This window comes from Numida meleagris, chromosome 12, assembly GCF_002078875.1.
Source record: "Numida meleagris isolate 19003 breed g44 Domestic line chromosome 12, NumMel1.0, whole genome shotgun sequence".
Lineage (NCBI taxonomy): Eukaryota > Metazoa > Chordata > Aves > Galliformes > Numididae > Numida > Numida meleagris.
Genome location: NC_034420.1, coordinates 11,447,306 through 11,461,086, shown reverse-complemented (window position 1 = coordinate 11,461,086; position 13,781 = coordinate 11,447,306). Strand labels below are relative to the sequence as shown.

General features: G+C 42.6%; 1 protein-coding gene across 6 annotated transcripts in view; it reads left to right on the top strand.

The window, feature by feature from the left end:
- The window catches only part of MRPL22 (mitochondrial ribosomal protein L22), a 25,583-nt gene extending 15,570 nt beyond the window's left edge, over window positions 1-10,013 (top strand). For 2 of the 6 annotated variants that reach the window (XR_002442849.1, XR_002442853.1), the window contains exons 8-10: window positions 1,738-2,344; window positions 4,799-5,058; window positions 6,161-10,013. The gene's annotated coding sequence lies outside the window, so the exon portion shown is untranslated. Of the gene's footprint in view, window positions 1-1,737; window positions 4,777-4,798; window positions 5,059-6,160 lie in introns of those variants that run through there. The other 4 variants (XR_002442851.1, XR_002442852.1, XR_002442850.1 and 1 more) reach the window with 4 other exon arrangements.

The window sequence follows — 13,781 nt, the reverse complement described above, 5'->3', positions numbered from 1 at the left end:
TTTTTTTTTCTTTTGGGCCTGTCCCCCCCCTTGTCACGGACGCAGACCCTTAGACAATACCGTGACATATACGAACCTAAATTCACTTCCTTTTTTTTTATTCTTTCACCAAAAATAATGAATTGGAGCCTTAAACAGTATATTCCCTTGATGTTTTTATTTTAAATGAATTTGGAGTGGGACCATTTTTGACACTACATTGGGTCACCAGTGTCTTTGTCAAATAATTAGAAACCTGCAAAGACTGAAATCTGGCCACCTCTCTGGGAGCCTGTACTAATCCTCTGCTACTCTCCATGTGCAAACTTCTTGCAAAGCCCAGCCTGAATCTCCCTGGTCATACTCAATTGCTGTAATCCTTTGTTCTGTTGTGTGGTACTACAGAGAAATGGTTGATTATCACATTGCAACTCTGTTGCTGTCGGATTGCCCTGTGGGCCTTCTTTTTGGCAGGATAAACAAGCTCAACTTCAGCCTCTCTTCATAAATCCAGTTTTCCAGGCCTTATGCTGTACGCTTTCTAGTTTCTCTCCTCTCTGTTGCTCTGGGGAACCTGAAACCAAATTCAGTGTTCCAGGTGCACCTCTGCCAGCAGTGACTGGAAGGGGATAACTCTGTTCTGTCTGCTGGCTGCACTTCTAATAGAGCCAAGTATGCAGGTTGTTGTATCTCTGAGAGAGTGCTGTTGGCTCCCATTCAGCATGATGCTCGTGCAACTCCCAGGTCCTTCTTAGATTGCTCGTCAAAATTGCAGCAGGTACCTTTGACACTTGTGTTCCAGCTCTCATTGCTTTTCTATATACACCAGTGCAGGCTCCTTCACCACCAGGAAATTATTCTGCTGTGTGGATGATGGTCTTTCTTTCTTTCCCAATAGGAGAGCTGCAGAACAGTGTTCTGGCTTCTGTTATTAATCAAACTCCTGGGCAAACGAGGAGTGGAATAAAAGCATTTATACCTATTGTTGTGGTTAAACTCCATCAGTGTATGCAGCTAATAAGCAATGAAATGTGCCTTCCTCTCTCCTGTCAATTATCTTCTTCAGAGAAAGCCAAACATAGGACCTTACTGTATGCTGGCCATGTAAATTAAAGCTTTAATTAAAAGAAAACAGTGGACTATGAGGTGCGCTACACTGAGCTGTTAAAAGATTGCTGTTCAGAGCTAGCTCTTCTAAATGTCCCCAACACCTTGCCTTAGTTTTTCCCGCTTAAAAATCCCAATAGTGCATTAAGATGAACTCAGTAGTTAGTAAATTTTCCCCTGTGTGGTTTACAAGCTCAAGGTTATGGGCTAGAACAAGTAGTGTCATGCTATAAATCAGGTGTAATGGAACAGCTCGAGAGCGTGCACAGAAGCCCCGTTTCCCCTTATGCAGTGTGTGTCCTAAAATTCCAAAGGTACAAAGTTGCCCCCCCCCCCCCCCCCAGCAAACGGCTAGTTAAATTATTACTAATGAGCTTCATTCTACTACCCTCTCTCTTCTGAACTGAAAAGTACTGGAAAGCTCTTACAAGGTTGCAGATGAGAAAAGAAGCTTTCAGTGGAAGGAGGAGGCAGCTGAACTCCGCTGTGGTGCAGCATGGATGATGGGACCTCTGTTTCTCAGTAGTTCTCCTTCCAGCAAACAAATGTTTTTTGGCAGTGTGCTTTGTCATAACTTATATGGCTTTAGTTTTCACCTCTTCCTTATGGTTCCCATTACTGAAACATTCCTTTCCTGTTTCTTTTTTTCAGACCTGGAGTGCGTCTGTAGTTCAGCGAATCCACGTGTTAACCTGTCTTTAAACAAGAGCACAGCAGGGAAAGCAGCCCTGAGTTACGCAGCCCTCCAGCAGGACTGGGCTCAGGGTTTGACTCAGGTCAGCACTGTGTCTGAAGGCCTTCTGGATGGGTTAATATTCTGTCAGCTCAGGTACAGTGAACTTATAGCACAGTTATTGCAAGAAAAAGACAAACTGCAGATATTGAACCTTGAGCTGGAAAGGTTCGGTCGCCAGGGATGATCTCAACCTAGAGCTTAGGTAATAGCAGCAGCAAAACTCTGTTGTAATAGTAGACCTGTACCTGTGTTGTGGTTGTGTTCTGTCTGCCCTGTCCACTGGGGAAGCATCCCAAGATCTTGGTTTGCCATAACCTTTTAAAAACAATACTTGCTAAGTTTTTATCCTGCCTGTGGCCATTGGTGTTAGATAAATGTGGAACTGTGGATGAAGACAAATGGCACCTTCTTGACTGAGAGATGTGGCTGGAGAAGTCTGTGTTTGAAACAGCTGGAATTGGAGTGCCCTTAAAAGGAGAAGTTGATTTCCAAAGTCAACAAAGAGCGGAGACAGCATGCTGGGTAACTTTTTACCTTGGACTGATGGGTTTCAAGTATAAGGGAAGGTGTGGTGCAGTTACACATCTCTTACCTACAAAAGTATGTAGAAACTTCTGTTGGAGATCATGGCAATACCATGCAAGCTATTGGTTAAATAGATATGAAAAGCTGCATTTGTCTCTGGTATACCACATTTCAAAGCAGAGATTCCCACCCATTCTCATCAAGTCGTAGATTTTTCAAAGATGCTCCTAATTTTTGTTTTCCTTTTATTACCTGTTTTGCTGTGCTCACTACTTTTGTGGGGATAGGTGCTTGGAAAGCAATTACTGCTCATCCTTACATCCATTCTTGTTCTGGCTATGTCTGTCATTTTAAGGGTTTTCAGAGTCTGTACTGAGAATGCGTTTCTTTTCCTAGTATTTTGAGAGATTTATATTTTAATGGCTCTTTATTTTATCTATCCTGTGGTAGATTTATTAATTTGATAATCTGTCGGTAACGCAGGCAGTCACTTCCAGTCCTGATCTAGCATGCAGGGATTTTATTCATTTAGCAGTTTGGCTTTTGGATCAGATAACCATTGGAGGTAGATCCTGCAACGTGCTGAGTACGCTCAACACCACTGGAACTGGGAGCACTGGTAACTTGCAGGGAGCCTGCAGCGTCCTTAAGGACTGTGCTCTTAGCAGCTTTCTTTACACACGAGGCATATGAATAAGTTACTGTGCAGTGCACGTCTTTCCTTGCTAGACCATATCCTTTAATATGATTTCTCTCTGATAAGTGAGACTTCTTGATGAAATTTTTGCAGTGGTTGCTTATGCTCATTTAACCCCTTTTGGATTTCTTGCTAGTTCTTTTCTGTGCTCATCTCCTTTCATGTGAAACAAATGCATTCTGCATTCTTCCTTCTTCCAGGACCGCTGCATTAAACTCGATTGCAAAATAGAGGGTGCAAAACAAATGCTTTAATAAAGTGACACTTCTTAAAAGTAGGTTTGAGATGTTGTATTTGGGCCAAAATTCTAGGTTTCAGAAGGTTGATAATACGTTTTCCCAAAGTGCTGCCTGGCATAGCAGGGGAATGGGGATGCTGCTCCAAGGGTGCATCATACACCTACCAGGTGAAATGCGGCAGCAGCCCCAGCCGTACACAGTTCCTTGGCTCAGCTCTGGCTTTGGCAGGCCAGCAGTCATGGCACTGATGCTTTGTGGCAACTGTGCAAAGCAGGTGACTGATTATTTTACTAATGGTTGCTTCTCAGTGCTCTCCTCCTTCATCTGCCCTAGAGAGGAAAACTTTCTCCCCCATATCCTGTCCTCTTGGATAATGGCATAAACGGATTCTCTCTGTAGAAATGTGGGGATAACACCACAGTATGGGCTGCGTGTAACTACATTTCTTCTCTAAGTTCCCTCCTTCTCTAGACTTCAATTGTAGACCCTGTCTGTGATCTTCAAATATGGTCCTTCTCCGTCAATTTTAAAAGGAAGAAGACTAATTGAAGGCTATCCTCTAACTCACTACTGTTGTCAGCTATGGAGTCCAATACAGCACTTTCATCTACTGACAGTGATGTAGTGGTTATTAAATGCAATAGAAATCATTCAGACCCCTTTTCATTAAAACTTCACTCATATCTGGCTTTCTGTGTTCTTGGAAAATAACTGGGTGGAAATACAGAGCTAGGGAATTTCAACCCTATATTGTTTTTTGAGAGAGAGGGCATTCAAATACACAGAATAGGCACTTGCATTTAAAGCAAAGGATCGATGTGTTGTCTTATTCCTGAGACACTGGGGAGCAGCTCCTCCCCAGCTTGGCACAGAGCTAATGAGCAATGATTCTAATGGGTTAAACTATGTAGAAATGTCATCTTTTGGGTCCCCATCATGGAATAAAGCACCAAACATTTGAGAGATAACCATTGCTTCTGATTTAAGACATGCCAGAAAAAAAGTATGGAAAAAATGCCAGAGCCCTTCTATTAGCCAGCTTGTTTGAATACAAACATAAAATATTAATTTAAATCAACTAAAAGGCATTAAAAACTTGATGTTCTCTCTTTGCCCCAGAAATAGTCTGCTGATAAGAAACAAATTAAAAATGCAGAGTTTCTGAATAGCAAAAATGCCGCATATTTCAAATGAAGTTGGTGTTTTTATGTGTAACATTTTGGACTAAAAAAAATATATATTAAGTGCACATAAAAATGATTACTGTAAATGGTGAAGACATCAAAGTTTGGCATCAAAGTTAAATGAAAGCACTTGGAAGTCTGTTTGTTTGATCTCTACATAAAAAAAGCTTAAAAAGAAGCCAGTGCTTTTTTTTTTTCCAGCTGGAACTGGGTAGCCAGTTCAAATTCTGCTGCATCCTAGGGATTCCCAAACTAGGTTAGATCCAAACGTGCTCATTATTTTTGTTGGTGATTTCTTTTCCTTTTTTTTTTTCCTTTTGCATTTTCCCAGCACAGTTTTATGCTGGTACACCAGAGAAAGTGAGTTGGAATAAGCAACATGCTGCTCTAATAAGTGCCTTCAAGTTCATCTGAAGAGTGGACACACTCTGTGGTATTGAAACAAAAGTCTCTTTCCTCTTCTAAACCTGGAAGAAGGTCTGCCGGAAGCAAAGGAAATTGAGTTCTTAACCTTCTTGAAGGTGTTTGTTGCTACCTGTAGTAATCTTGATGGTGTTACCACCAAAGATCCACTCCTGGCTTGGCAAGAAGGTACGAATTAGGAGAATGAGTCAGAGCTCATAATAATAATAATTTATAATATAATTTATATATTAATTAAGCTGATATAATTTATATCAGCTAAGGATCTGATGAAGAATTGAGCCCTATTAATGCTCAGTTAATTTCAATTCTCTTTTATGGAGGAAACATAACAACAACAACATCAAAAGCTTGAAAAGTGGAATCTGTAAGAAGAAATGGCACTTTGCTTCTTTAGGGCATTTCACCAAGACCTCTCTGTGATTTACCAGTGATGAACTTTAGAGGAAAACTGCATGGTACAGAGGAATTACTCTGAACTCTAGGAGCTCTTTTGATATAGTGCAAATGTGAGGCCTTCGTCTACAGAGAGCCAAACTTAAGCTCGTTTAGTTTGGGAGCTGAAAATTCTAAGCAACAAGAAATAAGACTTTCAAGACACCTTGGCCTCTGTGATTTCTGCTTAGTGGCCCAAATCTTTTGGGATCAACAAACTTTGTATGCTTAAGAGTGTGTGATAATCAGTAGTTGTGTTTGTTGTAGATGCTACCTAACAGTGTCTGGTTTATTTTAGTTTTGCACGGACTAGTGTATTCTCCATTGTTTCCACTTAGTGATAAATTGAACTTCATGTGTGCCTTGAGGCATCCCAACAGAGGGCTAAAGAAGGAGGCTCCTCTACAAGTGCAATAAAACTGTTTTCCTATGAATCCAAGAGAGCTCTTGAAATAATCTAATTTCAATCCCTCCTGTTACTTTCCATGGATTTTGGGATGAGCTGGTTGCTATGTGGAGATTTTTTGTTTTTTTTTTTATGGATTTTGGTTTGAACCCAATTGAAAGCAGAATCTGTGCTAAAACAAAGACAAGGGGAACAGCGGGGAAGGCTTTGATGCAAATGAACCAAACAACAAAACCAGGAGGGCTGAGTGTTTCTTATTCATACATATTCTTAGAGACAATTATTGTCATTTCATTCCTAAAAACTGCCCAGTCTAAGAGGAAATGATTGTATTCTAATAAGTACTTGTTTATTAAACTTGCGGGAACTGAAGTTGAATATGAATTATTAAAATGTCTTTGAGGTGCAGAGTTGTTTTTCTTTTGGCAGGTGTCTGTGGAAAAATAGAAACAACAGGAGAACATGCAGCAAAGGAGGAGAAGCAAAGTGTAAGGAAAGAAACAGCCCTGGATCAAAGCCGCAATCCTGCAGGCTATGGGACCTATGTAACATGTAGGGTGGCCCTTGTCCTGGGGTCTGAGGAGGGATCTGGATTGCCCAGGGATCCAGGCTGACTGTTTTTCAACTGGTTGAAGGCTGTGACATAACTTTCCCTTGAGAAATAAGGTGAAATCTGGGAGGGAAAGAGAATGCTGGGAGGGCAAAAGTAATGGCAAGTGCATGGTCTACCCCCATGACTTCCAAGTACTGAAGGGATTTTGGCAGGGAGGTAAGAGCTGAGCAAGGGAAGTCTGGACAACCTGATAGATTCAGTATTGTTCAAAGTTAATGGCTTATCTCTTAAAATGTTACAGAAAATGCAAGGATGTTTATGTGATGGTTTTGGCATATTCTGGCAGAAAGTGCAAGTGAAGATGTTTCCTCTATTTGCTCTAAGCTTTTGATTTTAGTCTGTCACTGTGGGAAATTCACCATAAAAAAAAAAAAGAGAAAAGGAAAGAGAGCATGTGAAGTTCTGTTGCAAACTGTTTGTTTGTTTGTTCAGCATGGTTTACTGCAGAAAGGAAGCTTATTCCACCTGCACTGTTTGCAGATATCTCCCAGACTCCCCAGTGCTGTCAAAACCTGCTGACCAAGTTTGACAGTTGAGGACAAATCTGGAAGACAATGAAATTTCTAGAAAGTCAGTGACAAGGAGAGCAGAAATCCTATAAGCCCCTGAAAGAGTTGTGGTGAGGTCCAGAAAAGAGACCTTATTGTGAACCTATTCTAGGAAAACTTTCAGCTAGAGTTCATCTTTTGCTACAGCACCATCAGTCACTTGACACAAACCAAAAGGAAATTGAGCTGCATTTTTTCTTTTTGTGCTAATGTGGGCAAATTCTGGACAACTATCAGACCTAAGCATCCTGAACAGGTAATCCAGCTGATTTTGGTGGGACATCCTATGCTGTGAAGAAGTTCACTTCATTTGAACAGCACTCGTGCAACTGGATTCTTTAATTTCCCGCTGATTCCTGGGAGTTTGTACAGTTTTGTCCAAGAGAACTGTAAGTCAAACAACATTTCTTTAAACGCAACCAGCTGCTAGGTACAGCCATATATGTATTTTTCATTGCTGGATATTTGTATAAGGTGGTGTATCCATCTGTGCCATTTTGACTGAGCTCCCTGCTGTTCAGTCTTGCTTTTGTCGGTCTCCCCATAGAGAAACGTGTTTTGCCCGAGTGATGTCTGCACATTATTGTTTTCTTCATTGCACTCATATTCTTAACATTTATAATTTAAATGTCTTCAGAAAGAATTGACAGTTGCCTTCTCCAAAGTAAAGGACAAAATGACTTGTGTTAATTATTCTTTCTCACTTACTTGCTTACCAGGACATATATTATTCTGAGGCTTTTAGTGCCTTGAGCCAAAAAGGGTCATTACAGCAAGCAGCATAATGACCTGACCAAAAAATATAAGGGAGAGAATGAGTCTTTCTCTGTTGAACTCTCTGAAGTCATTAATGGATGCCTTGGGAATTCTACGAAGCAACAGCTCAGAAAATAAACAGAATTGTTCAGTGTTGGATATCACTCTCGTGACATTTATGCTATTACAAAGATTTACAGCTGGAATAATTCGATCTAGGTTTTTCTCTTTCCCCCATTGACTCACATTTTGGAAGGCAGTCAGACCCTGAGAGTTGGGTTTTGCATAATTGAAGCACCAGAACATATTAAATGGAAAGACTAATGGGGATGAAGCTTTCCCCTTCCTTCCAGTCTGGGTTATCAATTATGAATTAGCGGCAATCTGAGATCAAAGGGGTTCCATTTTTGCAGCTGAATTTGAAGATTTTGGAACTGAACAGATGAAATGAAGTTAATGACTCATTTCAGGAATGCAGAGACAGGAGTTAACTGACAAGGGTGTCGTTAAGTGTTTGCTTTAATGCATTTCTGAGCATGGACATTCTCAGATGTAAAACAGGACACAGATCAAGTTCCTCATGTAACGGGATGTTAGGACCGTGTGCCCTTTGTGGGACGTAACAGATGCTAATCTGATCTGTGATATTCATCTCACTGCTGTATGTGACCTATATGATAATATAGGATGATAATACTGAGATGTACCATGGAAGTGCATTAGGGTTACCATTGTATTAGTTACACAGTTTTTTTGCCTTAACACGAGTTCATTGCTGCAGAGAAAACGCATCTCTCCAGCAAGAATATGACACATGCTTAATATGAAAAACCTAGAGGGTTGTAACTTACGAACTGCTATGACTTTGTGGAGGGAAATCCCAACGAACAGTCCAAGGCAGGGCATAGCTACACACTCCCCCAAGCAGCAAACAATAAAGCACTTCATGATTTAAGATAGTAGATCGTACCACAAAGATTTCAGAATCCCAAGGGCACAAACAGTAACCTTAGACTTGCTATGCTTTCTGCAAGTACACCAGTACTCGCCAAAGCAGGCACGTGCCAATTGCTTAAAGGATGTTTTTTCATTGAACTACTCTGGTTTTATATAATGGGTACCCACCGTGAACCCTGTCAGGTGCTTGTGATTATGGGCTGAGGAGCTGGGTTTGCTCAGCAGAGAGGGAGCACTGGGATGGGAAGCACAAGTGCTGCTTGTGATCACATGGGGAGGATACAGCTGTGTGCTGGGGCCCACAGGGAGAAGAGACCAGGCATGGGGCTTCTTTGCAGTTAGAACAAATCTCTTCACCCCAAGGCTTGAAGGCATCAGGAGCCCTGGCTGCAATGATAACAGTGAGTGACTGGAGTGATAACACCCTGAGGAGAGAGTATTTAGGGGGCAGAGACAGGCTGAATGAGAGAGGTGGGCTGGGATGAGCTTTGGGGATTTGCAGTGGCTGTGGAGGTGTTGGGTGTACTGGATTTATCGCCCTTCCATCTCCCTGGCCTCTCTGTTCTGGCACTGTTGCTAGCTAGCTGCTTCTGCTGGGGAAATACAGCAGAAAAAGTCTGTTTCTTCATACACTTCTAAGAATTTTTTTTCTTTTGGCCTCAAAGTCATCCTTTTTAATAGGATTTTAGATAAATTTCATGGTACGTATTACTTATTTTGCTTGTGTAATGGCTTGTAAGTAGGATTTTAGATTAATTTAATTTTAATTGTTTCTTATTTTGTTTGGATAATGCCTTATAGTAAGACTTTTGAAATTAATGTGAACCTATTACTAAATTGTAATGCAGTAATTATGGAAATAATGAATTTATTATCACAATTGTTGTGAGAATATGTAAGAAGGAGATTCTAATGACCCGACTCTCCCTTGCCTTTGCTGATACATCAAAAGAAAGCATGGTCTGGAGTATTACATTTTATACTCAAACAATTTAACTTTTGGGGTAAGTTTTCAGAAGCTCGTGCTCACCTGGAATGTCAGAGGAATATTCTTGTTATGGAACAAAACTCCTTTTGTGACCAGGTTGAGTGCAGAGGACAAACTGACAAAACCAGCTTCAGCGTTTATGCAGGAACTGCTGGTGCTGGTTTTCTTTTGTCTTAGTGACTTCAGACACTTTCTCGAGGCTTCCTAACGAAGTATGCTTTCTTAAATGTTGCTTCTGTTTGATCAGGTTCTGATTTTTCGGGGGGAAATGTGGGAATGCGCGTCCTGTTGCTCTGAGTTGCACAAAGCTTTATTTACTTTTTAAACTGTTCCTGTAATGATAAGCACCTGGGGATGAGGCTACCTACCTCTACAAAACAGCAAGGAGTCTCTTTAAGATACTGTTTCAAAGTGGTTTGTTTTTGCTTGGTTCAGTCTGGATTTGTTCATAAGTTGTTGCTCATGTTTCTAAAGGAGGATCTCTAGTTCCTAATGGTATTTTTATTTGGGTATTTGGTAACCTGTAAATGTTTGAGAGATACAGGAGAAGGTATCAGAATCCTAGCATGGTTGGGTTGAAGGGACCTTAGAGCCCATCCAGTCCCAAGCCCTGCCGTGGGCAGGGACACCTCCCACCAGCTCAGGCTGCCCAGGGCCCTATCCATGGCCAGGGCACCTCCTGGGATGGGGCACCCACTGCTCTGAGCCGCAGTGCCAGGGCCTCGCTGCCTTCTGAGTAAAGGATTTCCTCTTAACATCTCACCTCAATCTCCTCTCTTCTAGTTTAAAGCCATTCCCCCTTGTCCTGTCTCAACGCTCCCTGATGGAGGCCCTCCCCAGCTATCTTGTAGGCTCACTTTAGGTACCGGAAGGCTAGGAACCTAAGTTGACCTTGATGTGGTCTGTTAGAAAATAAATACTGTTACAGAAAATACATGAATGAAAGACTGCACCCTTGTTTAAAATGCTGGGATATCCTTGTCCTGATGACAACTTCCAAATCATGGTGTGAAGTTCCTTTCTCTAAAGACTCTTCTTGTGGAAGCAGAGCTATTCCTGAAGGATTCAGTATTCTGTCTGGAAAGGGATGCTGACTGGTGCACTGAACATAGTGACAATAATCTCTCTTCTGTTGATGTGTTGTTTGTTACCTGATGCTCTGGAATGGGTAGCTCTGACCTCTTGCCTCGTGTGGAAGCAGTTCAATTCTTTTTGACTTTAACCAGCCTGAGGAGCTGTGCATCCTGCAGGCGTGGATGTTGGGAGTAGCTCAGGAAAATGCATCCTTGCAAAGCACTGGGCTGGGCTGTCATGTTTAGCAGGCTGGGGAGCTAAAGCCCATTCTGCATCTCTGCCATCTCTAAGGGTCTGCATCCTCTGGGCTCTCCCCTCATGCTGTCAGACCACGCGGTGATGCCATACCCTGGAGCATGCCAGCAATGTGAGCAGGTCCATCCCCTGTGCTTGCTGTTTGTTTTATTTGTTGTGTTGTTAACCTTTACTCACTGCACTTATTTACTTTGGGTTTTAATAGTGTGATAAGGTCACAACAAATTTAGTGGGAGGCATTTTAAGCGCTTAGAGTAATAAATCACAGTGTACATCACCCTTATGCGTTTTATCCAGAACCAAAGAAATCCAATTTGGTCCGTAATATGAAGGCCAAATAAAGCTAGGTATCACAGCGAGAAAGCTTTGACGTATTGCTCTGAAAGAACCTATACGCTTCTCCTCTATAAATTAGTGGATATTTTGCAGAGCTGACAAGTAGCTGATATTCTTGGAACTGGTCCTATTTGTGACTTTTTTTTTTCCTCTTCCCCTTCTTCCGTTCCAGCCTTCTGAAAATCTAAGGAGGAGGGGGGGGGGAGCAGTCAGTCTCTTTTCTAATGTGGATTTTAAAGCACTGGAGATGTGGACAGATCTTGCAAGTACAATGAACTTGCTGGTAGTGCATAAAGCCCTGAAACCTTGGGGACTCGTCTCTGCAGGAGTAACTTCTTATCTCTGCCTTTATACACCAAATGCTTTTTCTTCGACAAGATGATCTTTGCAGGTGTAAGATCAAACCAGCCCGCAGGTCACCTGGAGAGCTGCAGAATCCCAGTGACCAGAATGAATAGCTCCGAGCTCCGCTCAGGACCTGTAGATAAAGCACAAGGGAATGTGTCATGGGCCACTAAACTGCGCTGGGCAGGAAATGGGCTCGATAACCTGGCATATATATCCTGCTTTAATTCTGGTTGGTTTATGGCCCCTGCAGTATCCCAGGAGCCCTGTCGGCTGCCTGACCTTACCCCTGCTTTAGTCCAGCAAAATTGAAAGGGTGTTGGAGAGGGGAGCGAGGAGGGGGGAGGAATGCATTACTGCAAGCGGTGCTGTTGGGTTCTTGAGCTCTTTCAGTGACCCAAAAGAAGACGGATTTTGCTGATGTGTAAAGCCTGGCAATCAGCTGGGTTCTGCCAGGCAGGGCCGCCCTGCGCTGTGTCGGATGCTCCCTGCAAGAGGCTCCTCGAGGGAGCGAGTGAGAAGCAGCAAGAGCTCGCCAGAATCTGGATACATCTTTATTTAAGGTAAGTAAAGTGTTCTTATGGAAGAACAGAGGGACTGCGTGAATTTGTGTGGGATGTGGGCAAGGCGGACTTTGCTTTCGCTGTTGTGGGGTTGTTTTGGGTACAAATAACCTGGCTTGTTCTGCCAGCTTAACTTTGACTCTTTGATGACTCTCTGATGGCTGTAGCTCCTAGAAACATTTGTTTGCTTGTAGAGGCCTGGGCCTCCTACCTTCATTTGTGTAGCTGGATTGGGAGTATGTCAGGCTGAAGGGAAACACAAACCTTCCTTTTATCATGAAATCCCAGGACTTTTGTTTAAGTAGTGCAGCTTTAGATTACTGGGGCTGAGACTACTGAAGGAATGCACAGGTGATGCACAGGCCCTGTGCGAGCAGAGGGAAGGCCTGGTGGCAGAACCTATGACAGCAGCCAGTCCCTGCTGTGACCTTTGGGAAACAGGGGGCAGAGGTTTGAACAGAGTGGATGTGCCACGGCTGCAGGTAGAAACTCCAGAGCTACGGAGTCCCTGGGAAGGGGAGCACTTGTCTCTAAGCAGTGCCTCCACCTGAAGCCTTGCAGCCACTCTTATGCACCACTGACTGAAGGTGGCAGCTCCAGAGCACGCTGTGTGCAGAGCAGTCTCACTCGCTCTTTACTGCCCCACTGTTCTGATCATCCTCTTTGATTTTCTTGCTAAGTGCGTCCATAACTTTTGCTCTAGTAAAAACCCGTTAATTAATGCACAGCCATGTTGTAAAGTGGAGCTACAGCTCCAGCAGGCCTAATCCTAAAAGAGGCATTTGTTCAAAAAAGGTCCTTTTCCCCAGGAAATGTGCTTTGATTTGCGAAACAGAAAATGTATTCATTTAACTGAGCTATTCATGTGACAGGTCACTATTTCACCCTTTTTGTGCAGTAAAAATTTATTTTTTTAATGGGTTTACTGCTTTTTGGTTATTCACCTCCGAAGGACTGACTTGAGTGCTGCAGCTCTGATCTGGAGTGCAGAAAATTAATTCTTTTTATGGTAGTCTATTCCTTTCACAAGTCCTCATTTTAAGTGCAGCTCAACTGTATTGCAAATAACAGTATGTGGTCCTAGAGGGAGTTGCAAGGTTTAATTTAGTCGTGTACTGGAGGCCTTAAATTGTCAGTACAGCAGAGTGTAGCTCTTCTCTTTGAGCCCTGTGTGCCTCAGTGGGAGCTGAGACGATGGCAGTGAGGTTCCAGGAATAAGGGAACCAGTGTTCTCCCAAATGGTGGCCCGCTGTGGGTTCTCCCCTTGACAGAACGCATCCCTTTCAAGGTAACTTTATTAATTGGAGCCACAATCATCTCTTGCATCATGGGGAAAGTGAGAAGTTATTGGTAACTGTGTGGCCCCGGTTCCACGAGAAACAGGCAGCCACCATCTGTGAAATTAAGTACATTCCCTCAAAAAATTAATTTAATTAGCCCTGATTCCATAAGTAATACAACTAGGTCTCGCCAGTGCCTCCCAGGAGATGCCCATTCTAAGTCGAGTGTACTGGGAGACCATATTTGGAAGTGAGTCAATTATTAGTTTAATTCAGTCATTAAATTAATTTTAGAGGAGCAGAAATGCCGACCAGCGTGGAGGTGGCCGTGGTCT